The sequence below is a fragment of the Lissotriton vulgaris genome, chromosome 7 (assembly GCF_964263255.1).
Source record: "Lissotriton vulgaris chromosome 7, aLisVul1.2, whole genome shotgun sequence".
NCBI lineage: Eukaryota > Metazoa > Chordata > Amphibia > Caudata > Salamandridae > Lissotriton > Lissotriton vulgaris.
This window is the reverse complement of record NC_141695.1, coordinates 1,653,795,969-1,653,815,118: the sequence shown is the minus strand read 5'-3', so window position 1 is coordinate 1,653,815,118 and position 19,150 is coordinate 1,653,795,969.

Below are 19,150 nucleotides of genomic sequence, written 5' to 3'. Positions count from 1 at the left end.
AGAAATGTCCCTGGTCTCGCTAGGAGACATGCAAATGGTCCCTCCACCCCCTCTGCCTAGTAACACTAGTAAATATAGGCAGTGGGTGACCATTAATGGCCATAGAGTGGAAGCTCTCAGAGACACCGGAGCGAGTGTGACAGCTGACAATCGGAGTTAGTACAGTTTTGATTTTAGGCGAGGTTCATGAAAGGGAGCAAGTCGCGTTACGTGCGAATCCTTGCTCCATCAATCCCCTCTTTGATGATATTTACTATCATCACTATACATGAAAACAGATGCCAACTTCATTCTTCCATTTCATCCATGTCAATCTCGATGAACTTATTGTTGAGCTTTCTCTCCGCCTCTCTGTGAGAATGATTGTTCTTTGCTTTCTTATATATCTGGTTTCTTAATTCTTCTAATTCTAAGTCTTCAGCCTTTCGCTTTCCTCTTTTATTCACTATATATTTTCTGCATTTCTGGCATTTGCAACAGATGAATATGATCAGAACAATCACACCTATTCCAACTATTGGCATCAGTATTTTCCATAGAAGGCTTCTACCTAAGTTAGAAAACCAACTACCTACAGAGGAGAGACCATCAGTCAGTCTCTTCCAGGCACTGTCAACCTCTAATGGTTTAAGTTATTTTTCCAAATTAGTTATGTTTCTTACATACTTCTTAATTTCGACACTTTTATCAGGAATGTAAGTGCAACAATGTTGTGCCCTCAGCATCCTGCAGACTCCGCCCTCTTTTGCCAATAAGGTATCAAGAGCAAGGCGATTCTGTAAAACCATTGATCTGATCGCAACCATTTCGGTATTGATCATCAGGAATCCAGCAGCAGTGTCAGTAGATAACCGATCCACTACTGTAGATAATTTGCAGATTCTATGAGTATTCAGAACTACCCCCATTCCAGGTATCAGTGCACTAAAAATATCACCTACAATTTCTCCTACACTTTCACGTTTGCTACGCACTAAGCTATTAGTAATCTCATTGCTTCCAGCTGCATTGTTCACATGGTATATTTTCGGAAAGACAATGCCAAAGTAGCAGCTTCCATACCAGTGATCCGGCAATTTGAAATAAGCCTTGTTTCCACATATATAATAAATTCCTGGAAACACAGGTTCTGACCCATTTTTGAAACCCCAACCTCCAATTACCTTGTAATTATGTTCACACTCGCTGGAACCAATGAATACATTGTTATAATAACTAGTCTTTTCTCTATGAAGACAGAGCTTCCCTTTCCGTTCAAAATCCAGCAACAGAGCAGGAGTAACTTCGCTTTGTGAGGTGTTATCCATGTTTTCTGCCCATCTAGGTGTTCTGTCCTTCTCGTCATTTGCCTTTTTCTGAAACTTTTCCCTTCTCTTCTCTGCCATTTTCAAGAACATTTTCTCTTGTGCATGTAAAGAACAAGTCAAGTTAGCTTTTCTAGCTTCATTTAAGTCTATGTCACCTATAGTCAGGAAATATTCCCCCATGTAGCGAGTCACTCCACCAAGTGTATGTACAAGGTTCAGATTCCCTCTAATAGGAAGTTCTGAAAAGATAACGTCAGTGTTTGAGTAATAGTACTGTAGAGTGCTTCTATAGAACAAGCTAGCTAGAATACTACAGGAGATTCCATAGGTCAGGGGTAAATGGTGGTATGTCACACCTTCAGCTACTGAAGTAGGTAGCATCATGCAGACATAGCAATCTTCTATTTCCATAGCTTCTACATAGTGCACTAAAAGATTAGCGAAAACATTTAAGTGTGTCCTGTTCTTCATTTGGTGATAATGTAGTTCACCCTCATCTGATGCTTCTAAGTCAGGTCGTGTATGTCTCAGACTCACTGAATTGTCACGTCTTTCTACTCTACGTGGTGTTTCTTCAGTATGTACAACTTCTGCGTCTGGCGTCATCGAGTCCGTAGGATATATGTTAGGGTCTTTGCTTATCATAAAAGGTATAAACACTGTTAATCCTATCCATATCACTATCATTAGTACTATATTACAGATGCATATTTTACAGCAAGTTCTGCAACAGCTAAATCTGGACCTTCCAGTGACATTTGAATCAGACATTTTATCTTACAGGTGGCTTTCTCAACCCCTCTTTGTTTCTTTTCAGCAGAGGTTTTACTTCGCTTCACCTCAAGGAGGGTCTTCGTCAGAACTCCGATCAGCAATGGACTCTTCGTCGCTTTTGCCACTGGCTTCAGGCTCATCAATTTCTTCCAACACCAAATAAGTCCATTCAGGGCTCCGATACAGTTTGTTCTGTTTCTTTACTCTGCTGCCCTTTCGGATGGACTTTCCTCGGGGTTCTTTTCCTTCACTTTCAGCCCTTTTTCGGTCCTTTAGTTTTTCTTCGACTGTTTTTATTCTTAGCCTTAGTTTCTTCACGTACCGGGGTTCACCCTTCTTTTCGATCCTTTTAGTGGTCGAGGAAACTTGACCTTCTTCGTGAGCTCTTTTATTTTCTCTCCTTGGCCGCACTATTGCTTCAGCAGTGTCTTTTTCCCTTCCTGTCTGACTAGTTCCAGGTCTTTCATCTATTTCTTCTGCCTGGTCCTTAAGCTGACCTAGTTCAGGTTTAGACTGTATGTGATCTTGGTTTGTGAGTGATTCACTGTACTCTTCTTCCTGAACATGTTCGTCTATTACTAACTGGTCCTGTTCATGCTCTTCGATCTCTTGATTTTCTTCTGCATGAACTTCTGCTTTGACTACTATCTGTCCCTTTCCAGTCTCCTCTGTCTCAGAAGGAGTGTCGATGACTTGTTCTGTCCCTACTTGGCCTATTCCCTGATCAGATTTTATGATGGCTTTGATGATCTGACCTTCTCCTTCTTGTTCTGACTCACCTGCACTGTCCCACTCACTACCTAGGTAAGAGTATTTTCTGGTTCTTATTGGATCAAGAACTTGGTCGTCGGCAGGAAACCATTCAACGTCTTGACTTGTGCTCGGTAGTTCGCCATCAGCGAGATCCGGACCCTCTTCTGGAGTCTCCTCAGCTGGGCTACCTTCAGCTTCAGTCGCGTTTTCTCCGGTTACCCGCTTCGTGTGACTTGCATGGATCCACTTTGGTACACCAGCACACTTCACAGCAGTTGTGGTGACAAGGATCACTTGTCGAGGCTTGCCCCACTTCGGTCCAAGGCAACTCTTCCGGGTATGTTTCTTTAACACCACCCAATCACCTGGTCTCAGTTTGTGTGCTGGAGTTGTAGGCCATTGGACAGCAGTCTCTCCAATCTGGTGAGAGATAGAACGCACTTGGTCACCCAACTGCCTGCAGTATTCTAGCACCATATCATCAGTAATACTTAGCAGTTTGTGTCCAGGTACCCATGCCTGTCGCATCACTCTTCCCATCAGCACTTCATGGGGGCTCAGGCCTGTCTTTTTGTTTGGAATACTCCTTAAGCTCATCAGCACCATGGGCAAAGCTTCTATCCAGTTCATTTTTGTGGAGTCACACAATTTCGCCAGCCTGGACTTGAGAGTGCCATTTATTTGCTCGACTATCCTAGAAGCCTCTGGATGATAGGCACAGTGCAGCCTTTGTTCCATTTTAAATGCTCTGCAGAGTTCCTTTAGGACCTCGTTTGAAAAATGTCCACCATGGTCTGTTTCAATTGTCTCTGGAATTCCAAAGCGGGGTATCAGTTCCCTAAGTAATAATTTAGCTACAGTCAGGGCATCATTCTTCTTTGCTGGGTAAGCCTCCACCCACCGGGAAAACAAGCAAACTATGACCAGGACATATCTATATCCTTTGCACAGGGGCATCGTTATGAAGTCTGCCTGCATCCTAATGAAGGGACCTTCTGCTCTCCCAATGGTACTTTGCTCCACTACTGTCTTCTTTCCTGCATTGAATTGTTGACACACTAAGCACCTCTGGCAAAGTTTGTCTGCTGTGCTCCTGAATTTTGGACTGTAGAACACCTTTTCAAACATTCGGCACATGGCATCCCTCCCAATATGTGTGGGTTCATGTATTATCCGGGCCATTGCGGTAACCAGTCGTTCGGGGAGTACAGGCATACCAGTTACATGGACCACAACACCATCCTTTTCCCTTGGTCGACATTCATCCTGCCTCCACCTGTTCCTTTCTTCCCTGTCTGTCGTCTGTTGTAGTTCTCTCAATTCATCCCATGTTCCCAACCTTTCAAACAACATCAGTTGGCAGCTGCTTCCACCTCCCCATAGTTTAATTAGGAGTGACATTTTGTGTCGGGCGCAGTACTGGGCAATTTGGTCAGCATATCTGTTTCCGGCTGTCACCTCGTCATTTCCAGATCGGTGAGCCGCACACTTGACCACAGCCAATTCTTTGGGCAATTGGATGGCTTCCAGTAAGTTTTGTACTGGTTTCCCATTTCGGATGGGAGAACCTGAGGAGGTCATGAATTCTCTTTGCAACCATAGCTGGCCGAAGTCATGAACAACCCCATAACAGTACTGACTGTCAGTATAAACAGTTACTCTTTTGTTTTTCCCAATTTTATAAGCTCTTGTTAGAGCGATGAGCTCCGCTACTTGAGCAGATTTAACTTCGCAAAGATAGGAAGCTTCCAGGGTCTTTTCCAAAGTGACTACAGCATAGGCAGCACTCAAACCTCCATCCTCATGTCTCAAACATGAACCATCCACAAACATTTTTAGGTCTTCATCAACCAAGGCCACTTCTCTGATATCAGGACGGGGTTTTGTGCTAAATTCAGTTAAGTCTATGCAGCTATGTTCAATTTCATCTCCTGCCTCTACATCAATGGGAAGGGGCAATAGAGTTGCAGGGTTTAGAATGGTACATCGGGAAATTATTACATTTTCTGCACCAATGAGAATCCTCTCATACTTAGTCAGCCGACTAGGGGTGAGATACTGTGTCTTTGTTCGGGTAAGTAAGATCACAACTGAATGTGGAACAAATACAGTGACAGGATGTCCCATCACAATGTTCTCACTCTGCTCTAGACTCGTACAGGTAGCGGCTACTGCTTTCAGACATCCAGGTAATCCAGCAGCCACTGGATCTAGGGCGGCTGAAAAGTAGGCCATGGGACGTCTAATTAGACCATGTTCCTGGGTTAAGACCGAGAGCGCACAATTGTCTCTCGTGTCACAGAACAGTTCAAAGTTCTTGGAATAGTCAGGCATTCCTAAGGCTGGAGCTGTGCACAGACAATTTCGCAATGTTACCCAAGCAGTCATGCATTCATCATTCCAACAAACTGGGTCTTCTGCTCCTTTCTTTGTCATGTTAATCAAAGGTTTAGCTATAGCCGCGAAACCCACGATCCACTGTCTGCAGTACCCAACAACTCCTAGGAACATTCTTACTTCTTTCTGGGTTACTGGTAGTGACATTTCTCGAATTATTTTAATTCTTTCTGTAGTGACTTTCCGGATCCCTTTCTCTATCTGGTGCCCTAGATATTTTACAGAGGTTTTGCAGAACTGCAGCTTGTCTGGTGAAACCTTATGTCCTCCCTTTCCTAGGTGATTCAGCAAGGCAATGGTATCAGTGACACAGTCGTCTTGACTTCTAGACGCTACCAGCAGGTCATCTATGTACTGCACCAGGACAGACTCTTTAGGCAGTACTAGAGATTCAAGGCATTTCTTTAGGATCTGGTTGAAAATCGATGGACTTTCGGTGTACCCCTGGGGGACACGATTCCAGACATAGATCTGGCTGTTGAATTCAAAACTGAAAAGGAATTTGCTTTCTGGATGCAATGGGATGGAAAAGAATGCATGGCACAGGTCAATGACAGTGAACCATTCCGCATTCCAAGGAATTTGATACAGTATTACTGCAGGGTTTGGTACTATGGGACAGCAAGGTACTACAATTTGGTTTACCTTGCGCAGGTCCTGCACTACCCTATACTTTCCGCTATGCTTCTTAATTCCAAGTATGGGTGAATTACAGGGACTGCTCATCACTTCCTGAATGATGTTTGCTTTGAGCAATCTGTTTAATTCCTTTGCGACTCCTTCTTTCACTTCTGCACTCATTTTATACTGTTTGGTATTTGGGTATACCGCATTTGCTTTTATAGCTATTTTAACTGGGTCTACATTTGCCATTAAGCCTACATCTTTTCCAGTAAAATCCCAAACTTCAGGTATTACGCTCGATTGGAGTTCTTCAGGTAGACTTTCAATGGACATGGGCTTAATTTCTGTGTCGGGCCTCAGTAACATCAATTTATATAGGCCATCCTCATCTGGGGTCTGAATTTCAACACCATTTGGTGAGCAAAAGATGGTGCAACGCATTTTGCACAGCAAATCTCGTCCTAATAGGTTTACGGGACTGGAATCACAGACCACAAATCTGTGCATTTCCTTGAAATTTCCTATGGAAATTTCCATAGGTTCTGTTACCGGAGTACTGATTATCTGGTTTGAAACTCCCACTACTTGGATAGCTTCTCCCGAGAGGGGTAGGTTAGGAACGTCCGCTGTTCTCACAGTGGAACGGGTAGCACCAGTGTCCAACAGAAAGGTGACATCTGTCCCTTCAACCTTTCCTTCAATGTATGGTCCAGTCTGGTCTACCGGTAAGGAGGCGCCAAGCACGCACTCCTTGTCCTCCCCTCTCAGGCCCCGTCAGTATTGATCATCACAGAGAAAAGTATCATTTAACAGGTACTGTGGAATGGGTGCATTTCTTTCATTCTCTCCTTCCCACACTTCGACCCTTTCATTCTGTTGACCCTGATTCCTATAATTTTGTCTAGGAGCACATGGCAATGGGGGTTGATTTACCTGCTGTTGGGTCTTTCGGATCCCCTCTTTCTGCACCTGTGGATTTAAACCATTTACGGGGGCATTATCAGCCTGCAAGTGCGGACATTTATCTCTCCAATGCCCCATCTGACCACATCCGTGAGATGGGAATTTTCCCATAGCCTCTTCTCTACTCATTTTTACCCGGGGCCTGCCTCCACCCCCAGCATTCGGATTTGGAGCATTATTACTGTTAGTCATTTTACTTAACTGTTTTTCTTGTTGTTCAGCTCATTTCACCTGAGCCCACATCACCTTCTCCTTTAGGGCTTTCTTTTTGTTCTCGATCTCATCTTCGCAGTATTTGGCATATTTGAGAACATCATCAATGGGTTTCCCTTGCCAACTGATTTTGTTATCTCTAATCCACTGGGATATTTCAGGTCTCAATCCTAACACGAATCGATAACTGAAATGGGTCATATCCTTCATGTCCACATTATCGATTCCACTGTAAGTTTTGAACACCTGTAGTAACCTTTCATAAAAGGAGTGGACGGATTCATCACGCTCTTGGGTAGTTCTATCTATACGGGTCCAATCAGTTTCTTTTGCAGGTACCTTTTTCTTTAGGTATTGTATGACTTGGTTATATTTTCTCATTACGTCAGGTGAGGGAGCTCCAGTTACAGAGTCTCTCTCGTACTCCTCATTGGGCCAATCGATTTCAATTTTACATTCGGTCCATAGGTCTACAGGTACTACAATGTCGAAAAACCGATCCAGGTCTTTCAGGAGACATTTCTGAACCTTTATAAAGCGTTCAACCTGTCGGTACCACTCAACCGGTTTCTCCCTCAATTTAGGGAAGTCATTGGTAAATGATACGATATCCTGTCTGGACCAAGGGACATGGACATATTTTCCCCCTGGGACTTCTCTCATGGGACATAATTTTTCTGGTTTGTCCACCTCTTGTAGGACGTATTCAGCAGTCCGTGGTCTCTCCTTGCTATCCTCCTTTTTCTTTACCCACCTGGCTTTCCACTTATCTAGATCTCCCCATTTCTGTACTAGGTTTATCAGTTCCTTAATCTGCATCTTCTTCCCTACTGTATTTAGGTTTTCTAAATCTTTGTCTGAAAAATCTACTCTGTAGGATTTTTGTAGTACTTTGGATCTACTAACATCGATTCCCATGCATGCTGCCGTGTCCATTAATTTTTCGAAAAATATTTTTGCATTCCGGGTGAGATTCTTGCACATGAACAACAACTCCTCTTCATCCCGGACATTCAATCGGTCTAATCCCACATTTCCTGCTGTCAATTCCTCTAATTCTATTCTTAATTTACAGATATCTAAAGGTTTCGGATGAGAGTCTCCTCCTTCTAATTCTCGGGTCCATCTCTCTATTTCCTCAGGAGTTACTACCCTAGCACTTCGAGTCCCTGATGAAGACTCTATTAGTACGTCTTTGTTCCTAGTCTGAGTTCCAGTTCGAGACATACTACTTCCCTGTTCCTTATTAGGCAGATCCATCAAGGAAACCATGGACTCGCATTCACTTGCTTAGTCATCAATAATGAGTGGTTCCCTTCTGGGCGGGGGCATCATTGGGGTTATGACTGGAGTTTTTGGAGTATTCATTCTGTCCCCATATAGAGGAAAAACTGGACCAATGGTTACTGGAATCGTCAGGGCTTCAGGATTTGGATTAATCTGAGCTATGGCATGTATGAGATCGTTTCGCTGTCCTCTCAGGGCCTCCCTTTCCTGCTCGTGTAACACCCTATTAATGGGGGGATCCTGTATCATTTGGGGTACTAGAGAAGGATAAATATTCGGAGCTGATGGAGTTGACAAAACTGGTCTTTCCTCACCAAAGGGGTTGTAATTCGGGACCACGGGGTCGGGTCTACCAAATCCCTCTCCTCCCGCTCTTCTCTGTTCTATCCCTGTGGAATCGGCTTCACTAGTACTTCTTCTTCCTGAAGGTCTTAATGGAGTAGTTAAGTTTTGAGATCTGGTTTCTTCATTATAAGGCGGGGGACCTTTCATAAATAAGTCCTCTAAAAATTCATCTTCCGATTCACCCAGGGGCATCATGTGTCGGGTTTTCTCAGTACATTTCTTCCCTCCCATCATTTCATTAGCTCCGAACATGGGGAATAACCCTTCTACCATCATATTTTGTCTCCACTGTTTCAATTTCTGCTCCTTGGTTTCTTTTACCAATTTTGGATACCATCGGGTCACTCCCTTGTCCATCCGGGGTCTGTCTCGCTCTAGAGCCTCAATTTCCCATTCCTCTAGAGCTTCATACTGAGTTAATCTAGGTCTGGGATGTAATTCATTCATTCGGGTCCTCAGGTTAAATAGGACTCTCCCGTTAAAAGTACCATCAATGGGAAAGGCTAAAACTCCATCCTCCGCAGTGTACTTACCCAGTTCTCTAACCATACACAGGTATGATACCCTTTTTCTAACATCATGAAAGAGGCGGGAGTATCTGGCGGAGGAATGATCACTCCCTCCCTAGTTCGTACGGGTTTGTCAGTTTTGAAGAAATTCTTTATTTTGCTGGTAAATGACATTTTTCTCTTTTCTCCGTACATGTTGTGAGGTCTGCCTCTGCTCATCAACTCTTTATGACACCCTAGATTTCGTGGATCAGGCAGAAAATCAGGGTACCACATACACTGCTCGTAACAATCTATAAGCTCGGTGCGGAAAATTTTTACTTCGTTTGTGCTTCCAATGCTAGCGCGACTCCAATTTCGCAACAACCAATCAGTACAGAGGTTGCAAAAGTTCTTGACCAATGGGTGCGCGGCCTTTCGCGAGACGCGTTCTCACGCTCAGGCACTCACCCCTCCCTTACAATTTCAGCTTCACTACACACCCGCTGGTTTAACCAATCCCAGCGCGGCACGGAGTGACGTTAGAGCAGCCCTTCGACTGACTCCCTCCTTTACAAGGTAACGGAAACTTTGTATTTTCTCTAAGGTGCTAATGTTAATTTTAGTCAACAACGTGTAACATTCGCCATTGTGTAGGAGTGTTCTAAAGAGATAGAAAGTTCTTCTTTTACTGCAAGTAAACCACTTCTGTCTACTTTTCATACACTTCGGATAGACTTCTCTTGCCTACCCTATCACGCAAGCATTAGAAAACCTGCTACTTCCCAGACTCATCCACTTCTTTCCGGGATATATACTAAGCCTAAGGTTTCGACAGCGTTTCCCTCTGCTAACACACAAGCTCCGATGACTCTATTACTCCCTTAGTGTGACCCTTACTAGGTGATATCAGACCAAGGTTTCTATCAGCAGTCCCGTTACTTTCATTCATACAGTTTTCCGAAAAAGACCTAATTAGCGCTTCCAGTTCCACTTGAACCATGCACTAACCTTTCCTCCCTACAAATGACCTCAGAACGCGATGGATTCTACTCACCATCCGTTATACAATTCCCCGGGGATTTCAGACGACACTCAACAGTCACACACAATTGGTTAATAAAACATATAATATTTAGCAGCAATACATATATATAAAATTATCTCAAGACAATTAAAATATTTTAAAAACAGTTGCGCAATAAAATATTAAGTAACATAATCAATATTAAAATTTTAGCAGCACATTTATTTTTCACGGTTTATTTTCTAACTATCTTATCTACCTATCTTACTAGTCCTAACCATTCCTCTGCTTACCAGAAATTACTGATAGAGCGCGCAGGTCACCCGGCTCACCGAATTTCTTTTTCCACGCACTGGGCCCTGGCGTGTAAAATTGTTTATTAAATTTCAATGATAACGTTTTACTGGTGTGAACCAGGTGATTTTCCAAAATACGCGCTCTTATGAGTAATCGATTGGGTGACTCTTACACCACTTAATATTCATGTACCTGACTTACCACAGGCACATTACTCCTGACGGATCAGGAGCTAGCAGTGGACAGGTGATAAGGGTTTCCTAAAAGGGAGAAATTCTACTTTACACGTTTAATACCTTTAATATCACTTTAATGTATAATGACCACAGACACCTTGATGGTTTTAAGGGTTTTATATAGTATAAGTTTAAAATGAAAATGCCATTACAAGGAGGCAAATGCAAAGCAATACATCAATGATTAAAATCAGAACCAGGATGTAACTATGAATAAGTGTGAGTATCATAGAGTAAAAGGGAACACTATAGGGCATGAATCACAATAAACTTATTAACTAATATGGTTTAAACTAGGGCAAGGACGTGAGGAGGACCTAATGTGTGACCTAATAATTTTATACTAATCCCTAAACCTTATGCTATCTTTACTAACTTCACGGCAACCATACTAAGGGAAAGGGAATAAGTGGAACAATCTAGATAATCATTCGGGTTTAACAATGTCCTATAGGAAGGGTAAAAGTGGAACATTTACTAATAATCAATTACATGAAATTACATTCAAAGGAGATATGGAGAATATCACAGGCAAGATTGCTTTAATTAGAAGAGGAAAATTAAGGGTATAGTATAGACAGACACCTATGCCAATATTTACCTAAGTGAGAATGAGGACTAACCCTGGCCACGGGTCAGTTGGGAAAGAACGGGACAAGGACCCTCAAGGATTCAGGAATACCAGAAGGTGAGCAAGTACAGCTCATGGACAGTCAGGACAGGATACCCCTCAGATCTGGGTCAGGACTGGGTTCACCAAGGCACGACCAACCCCTCACAGCTTCGGATGCAACGCCAGCGTTACCCCCTCTTCTGCACGGAATCCGTCAATAACCCCGATTGGGTTTTCGAATCTCCCAGCAAAGTGCTTCGCTTAGCACTTAGGACTAATTTCCACCCCTTGGAGTTTGTGGAAAGTTTCAGGCAGAATGCTCCGCAGCACTCTGTATCAGGCACCTATAGAGTTCGTAGGGTCAGTGACAGGTCTGCTACTCGGACAAGTCGGACAATTTCTCCAAGCTAAGCTAGGCTATATATACAGTTTTAAGTCCCCAAGACCACCCATAAATGTTGCAAAATGACAAAGTCCCATCTTCTGATTGGTCAAGGGAGGTGGTTTAAGACATTTGTCACCACCTATATTTCTATTACGTATTTCACGTGACATTACCCTCCCCCTAGCATCTGGGTTCCCAGGCATACGTGTGGGAAAGTACAATAGTAAAGTAAAGGTTTGCAACATTGTTGCACATTCAGAGTAAAAATAGCATGTCTTCAAGGGCGAAGGTGCGCTTTGGAAAGGACAGTCCCATTTTCAATAGCCAACTGGCCAGGTTCCATTGCTGCACGTCCCAGTTCTCAGGTCACGTGAGTGGGGTAACGTCAGCTTCAATATGGTTCCCATCCCTACTTCCAGGCCCTCATTTACGCGGTACATGAAAAGTAAGCGAAAACAAATTAATAACACAGAATAAAATGAATACACTGTACACCATAACCAACTACTCTTAATCCCTTATTTTATAATACTTATAGCATTAAGAGTTAGTGCAGAAAAGATGCATATACAAAAGCGGCTTAAGATAGCATGAAGCATGATTAAAGACAAGCGGCCATTTTAGCAACAATGCGCATGAGCGAACTTTTCCCTCCAGATTGCGAGTGCGTCACATCACATGGGTATGACCGACGCATGCGCAGTCTGGATTTCTGCAAAGCGGCCATTTTATTAATGTGCAAGCGTGATTATGATGAAAAACACATAGGCAAGCCTCCTAGGGACACCCGTGTGTTGGGGAAATACAAATAAAATGACAAACAATCGGAGTTAGTACAGTTATGATTTTAGGCGAGGTTCATGAAAGGGAGCAAGTCGCGTTACGTGCGAATCCTTGCTCCATCAGTAGCACTTGCTAGATCTGAAACACACGATGTAGCCCCACAAACCACCCTGTTAGCCTGTTACGTGTGCACCATGGGGTTCTCTGACCCACACACCCGCAAGACCCACAATACTCCTATTTTCTGGGGACACACAAAGTATATTCCCACCTGGATTATATCTTTGTACCTGATAGTAAGGTGGGAGAGGTTCACAGGCAAAGTATCTTGCCCGGGGACTTTCAGATCATTCCCTTCTCCTCATTAGACTGGGACTAAAATCTAGACATCAAGCCACAGTGTGAGAATTTAATGCCTGGGACATGCAGGATAGGGAGGTGAACTGGGGTCTCAGGGTAGATACCGAACCCTTTTTTGCTGACAGCAAAGAGACAGTTCTCCCCAGTGTTCTACTATGGAAGGCCTATAAGGCAGTTCTGAGTGACAGGGCCCAAAACCTGATCTCTCAGGAAAAAAAGCGGGGGATGCAAAACTAGAAATCCTAGAGCGACAGATTTTTTGTCTGGAGGAGCAGTCGGTTGCCTCACTTGACCCGGGTTCCTTCCAAGGCTTGAGGCGCTATGCACAGAATACCATGATCTAGCACAAGACAATGCCAAAAAGCAAATGTTAGTACCACTCCACTGACTATACAAAGTAGGGGACAAAGACAGCTAACTCCTCACCTGGCTTAGTAAAAAGGAAATGGAAGCCTGATGGATGCAGTCCATTATTGACCACGAGGGGGTATGCCGCAATACTAATGTACAGATTAGCCAGGTCTTTGCACAGTATTACCGGTCATTCTATGAAGCACACCCTCTTACAGATCCCTCAGATATCGCTCAACAGCTGGCCAACATCCCAACCTCAGTGTTGGGAATGGATGCTGTGGAGGGGGACCTCACTCTCAATGAGTTGCAAGCTGCCATCTCTAAACTACGGATGGGCAAAACCATGGGTCCCAACAGCATCCCTGCCAAATTTTACAAACGCTATATAGATCTCCTGGGACCCCACATGTTGACCCTCTACCTAGAAGTAAACAAAACAGGCGCTCTGCCCCCAGACCTTCAGAGGGCCCCAATAATGGTATTGTATAAGAAGGACAAACCCAGATATAGATGCAAATCATTTCGCCCAATTTAGCTATTGAATACAGAAGTAAAAATTCTGGCTACCGTATTAGCGACATATTTACTGCAGGTTATCACACCCCTTATCTACCGGGACCAGCCAGGATTTAGGCCACCCCATGCCACCTGGTTGAACTTCCGTCGCACACATAACTGAATGGCGGTAGTGAAGGACCGAACATCCACTCACGTTTTCCTGTCCCTTGATGCAGAGAAAGTGTTTGACGTGGTACATAGGCCATTTTTAGAACATGCACTCATAAAGTTTGGATTTGGGCCTAAATTCTGGAATTAGGTGGCAGTAATATGCCACAACCCAATAATGACCATAAAGGTTAATAGGATGGCGTCCTTGAAATTCCTGATTAGTAGGGGGACAAGTCAGGGTCTCCTCCTTTTTGCACTCACATGGAGTCTCTGATATGTAAGATTCAAACTCATCCTAAAATCAAAGGATTCCGGATTGTCCCTAAGGATGATGTAGAGGAGAAGATTTCTCTCTACGTGGACGACATCCATTTATACATAACGGAACTGGAAGAGTATGGGCGCCATTCAGGATTTAAGATTAACTCGGATAAATCCATTATATTTTTCCCCAGGTCCGCCCAAGACTTGCAATCACTATGCGGATGTCTAAAGGTAGTGCCTAAGGGTTTTCAATACATGGGAATTTTTACGATATCCCATTGAACAGTATGCCATGACCATAATCTGAGGAAGATAGTGTCCAACTTTCAAAAGGATGTGGAACGATGGAGGGATCTCCCTGTCTCGTTATTAGGACGGACAGCCCTGTTTCAAATGATTACCCTACCGTAGCTTTTGTATTCCCTCCAGTATACCTACCATCCACTCCCTAGGGCCATGTGCACAAGAATCAATGGAGAAGTGAAATCTCTAATATGGAAGTGCTGGCACCCCAGAATAGCCCTTAAGACTTTACAGCGCAGCACCTATAATGGTGGAATAGCCCTCCCTGATGTTGAGGCCTACTATTGGGTGGCACACCTAATTCCCATCAATGACTGGGTCCATGCTCCACAAGACCCCCCTCCCCCCACATATAGGCTGGAAAGGGCTCTCTTAGAGCTGCGCTCCCACTTACATTACTTATAAGGCGGCAAAGGCACTCAGAGATTTCCTTCTACAAATCAGGTAACCCTGGAGGTGTGGGAAAGGGAAACAAGGGCTATTGGCTGGACCCGCAGAATTACTAGAGAGAAACTGTTATGGAAGGGTGCGTGGCTTAAGGAGATAGGTAAACTTAAAGGAATTTGGATATGGGACCAGAATGGAATCTCAACTGTCGGAGAAATCCTGGTACATGGAGACCTCAAACCCCTAACGACTTTGCGCAAAGAGTGCAACTTACACCTGTCCCAGTTTCACAAATATGCACAATTGAGACATGCATGGTTAGCCGAAGGGTTGGTGGGTACTGAGATACCTGAATACTCCTCATTGGAAGAGAGATTACTACAGGCGCCATATCCCTCACCTACAAGACTCTGAACAATAATATGCCTGACAATTTGGTTCACCTTCGGGAATGCTGGGAGTGAGATGTAGGAGAACTCGAAATAGCAGACATTAACTGGGAAGCGTTCCAAATGCACCCCAGGGAAGTGGACATAAAATCCCGACTGCACCTCACCCAGTATAAAATCCTGTACAGGGTCCACTTCAACAGATATAGGATCCACACAATGGGCAGGTCAGCATCCCAACATGTCTTCGTTGACATGCTGCAAGGGGTGACTTTCCACACACTTTGGGGAGTAGTACTATCCTTGAGGTCACTCTCCCAAGAGATCCCAAATATATAATATTGGGAATCTCAAACTACATAGACGCTCCACGTCCCCAACTAATCTTTACTGCTCTGGGTCTGGTGGCTGCCAAGAGGGATGTGGCCAGGCGGTGGGGGGTGGCAGAAGTACCCACTATCCAAGAATGGAAGAAAGGGATGGACCTCTAATTGGCAGCAGAGAAGGTCAAGTGACACACAGTCTGAGCTGCTCTAGAAAATTTCAGAGTATGGGGCTATTGGATGGATTATTATGGTCTAGGTTTGATATATGGGGCCGAGAGTCTCTCAGTTGGCACAGAACCATGCCCTTTACATATGGACTTACTGCCGCAATGGAAGCTGTGCATTGTGTAATTGTCCTCCATGCAACTGCTGTTACTGTTTGAAGTGTGGCTCACTGGTTAGAGCAGGCAGACCCTGAAGCAGAGGTCAGACCCGGGACCAGCTCAAATGTCCACGGACTCGATAATTCTCGCTTCGGTGCCTGACCTAATCATGGGTTCACACTCTGCAACTCTGGGCATTAAGCTTGCTTAATCTCCACAACGGCCCCCCGCGGCGGGATGCCTGGCTTTCACCTTGGGGATGCCCTGTAGGGGCTATCTCACAGGGAAAAGCCAGGACGGGTTCCCAAGGCAAGCGCCGAGATACCTCCCCGGTGATTCGTGCGCTATATAAGAACATACAAAAAAAAAGAAAAAACAATGTGATTGTTAGTGCATATAAAATAAAAAAGATATTTAAAAAAAAGAAGGTAAGTTTTATAGACATATGGGCTCATTTAAAGTAGGAGGTTAATGGAGTATCCACCAAAGGAAGCCAGATGTACCATCCATCTTCCTCTGTGTTCCACCACCATTTGGTATATGCATGTAGCGTACTGGCTATCATCAGAAATGGCATCGTCCTCATCAGAAATCTGTTGGCTTCCCCAATCTAGGGAGACTTGTCTTGGAGCTAAGACTAGTAAATCTACACGTATCTGGATGATATAGCAGTAGTCTATATTCTGCAGTCAGAAGGGTCTTCATTTGAAATACCAACTTTCAAGTAACTTACGGCGTAAAGTCTAATCTGTGGGTACCACTGGTACTTTGATTTCCTGAGCGCCTCAGCAGATGTTTTTTATCATACCTGAATCATACAGCTAGTGCTTGGGCAGCACTTCTTGTGATGAAGTGTCAACGGCAAATTCACAAGACTGACAAGTTTAAAAAAGTAAGATTGATTAGAAACATCATAGTGTTAGTCACTACCACCCTGCCTGCACATCATGTTCAGTTTATAAGCCAGACCCAGGGATTTTCTTCAAAGCTTGCTGCTGGTGCTGACGAATGCCAGGGTTGCTGAATACCAAGGCTGCCCAGCCTTGATTCCACCTCATCCATTTTTCTTTCAACCCCCTTCACTTCCTGTCACACTACCTCATTTTCATAAGATATTTGTCGACCTGCCAACCCTTCCCAATGTCATTTTTTTCTATCCGTCTCTTCCTTCTTTATCTGAGTCAAAGTTTAATGATGAAAAATATGTCTTGGGCTCCAAAAATGAGTGCTGGCACTCACACCCACCTGCACAAATTAAGGACTGATCAGGGCTATACAGTGGCATGGCATGGGTGCCATGGGCTGAAATGCAAGCATGGAAAATGGCCCCTTGGACACCTGGTGTTTTCTAAAAAAAACATCCATAACTGTGGTGCAGAGGGCCAGGCACTGCACCGGCTACACCATTGATAGCTATGCCCTTGGTTATGTTGTAGTGGTTTGGGCATCCTCTATGTGTTTGGTGCTGTTGATGAGCAGCATGTGATCATCTGTATAGCCCTGGCATGTGACTGGCAGAGCGTGCAACACCCATAGGGCTAACCCCCCCCCCCCCCCAATCCTCCCCCCCCCCCCTTCGAGTGGGTCAACCCGAGCTGCTGCAGCTTCCAGGACACACACACTCACCGTTTTGAGCTGCTCTGCGTTCGGCTGGGCAGTGTGTGGGTCGTATCTTAGCCACTTGTCTTTAAAAGACCATTTATATACCTTTGTGAGCTGGTTAACATGGCTTGGTTTTTTTTCCACTGGTTCTAGTACTCCCAGGGTACCCACTCTGCCTATTACTTACATTTGTATTTCACTTTTACTGTCATAAAGGGAGAATGGATTTCATGAAAAGGCGAGTAGGGTTACCACCATGCCAAAAGAAAACTACCGTCCATTTGCTGTTGTTTAAAGAGTCTGCAGAGGCCTGTCCATACTAAATAGGGCTGTAAATAAAATTGTATGTATTAATATGTAACATGGCTTTTTTGTCTTTGTTTCCTTTAATTATTAGCGATGAATCTTTAATGCAGCCTAGAGCTCATTTAAATGTGCTTTCTATTTATGTTTGCTGCTAGAAATATGCCCAGATAAGGGCTAACATTACATGCTTTCGTAATTCTGCTTATTTTTGTACCAGCCAGGACATCAAAATACCAGTACTGCTGGTAAAAATCCGGTCAGCTGGCAACCCTAATCACGAGACTGAACGTTTTTTTGCAAGATCAGCAAATTACTTATTTCCTCCATCCCTGATTGATGCCATAAAAGCAAAAGTTTAACTCATATCTGAAACCCTACCCTACTCATACCCTACCCTATGTCAATTACATGCTGAGTTACTCAAAGTGTCTGGTAATACATCCTACATTCAGACAACTCACTCCTCATTCTCACAGCTCACCCTTCACTTTCACACTCACCCTGCACCCACAGCAATCACACTGCACTCACACTGCTCACCATACACTTATGCTTTTACCCTGCATTCACACTGTTCATCTTCCTTTTACCCTGCGCTCACATGAGCACACTGCTCACTCTGCACTTACAGTGACTACACCGCACTCACTCCACTCGCCATGAACTCACACCATTCTCCCTCCACTTACCCTGCATTCACATGAGCACACTGCTTAACGTGTGCTCATCTGACACTTCACTCACCCTTCACTCTCACTGCTCTCCTTGCAATCTGACTCAAACAAGCACAGCACTCACCATGCATTCATTCCTCCCACTCTGAACTTTCGCCTTCACCCAAACTCACATGGTCACATCACTCATCCTACTGTCACACTGCATTCACACCATGCAAACAAGCACATCACTCACCCTGGAGTCACACCACTCACCCTGTACTCCCTCCTCTCACCCTGTACTCACACACCTCTTATCTTGCACTCACACAGGCACTCTGTTCACCCTACCTGCAAACAGACACAATATTCTACTGAAACTCATAGGGGCGCACAACTCACCCTGCACTAATGCCTCTCACTATGCAGTCGCCATTAACTCAAGCTCATCCTTCACTCACTCTGCACTCATACACAGGTACACCAGTTACCCTGCTTTTGCACACTTCTTACCACCCTACAATCACTCCTTTCACTCTGCACTCACTGCTCTCACCCGTCTCTCGCAGGGGCCCTCCTCTCACATTGCTTTCATTCAGCTCAACCGACACTCACATCAGCACATATTTTACCCTACATTCGCACCACTCACGCTGCACTTACTCACACTATTCACCATCACCCAGCCCTTTTATGAGCACACCTCTTATGCGGCACAT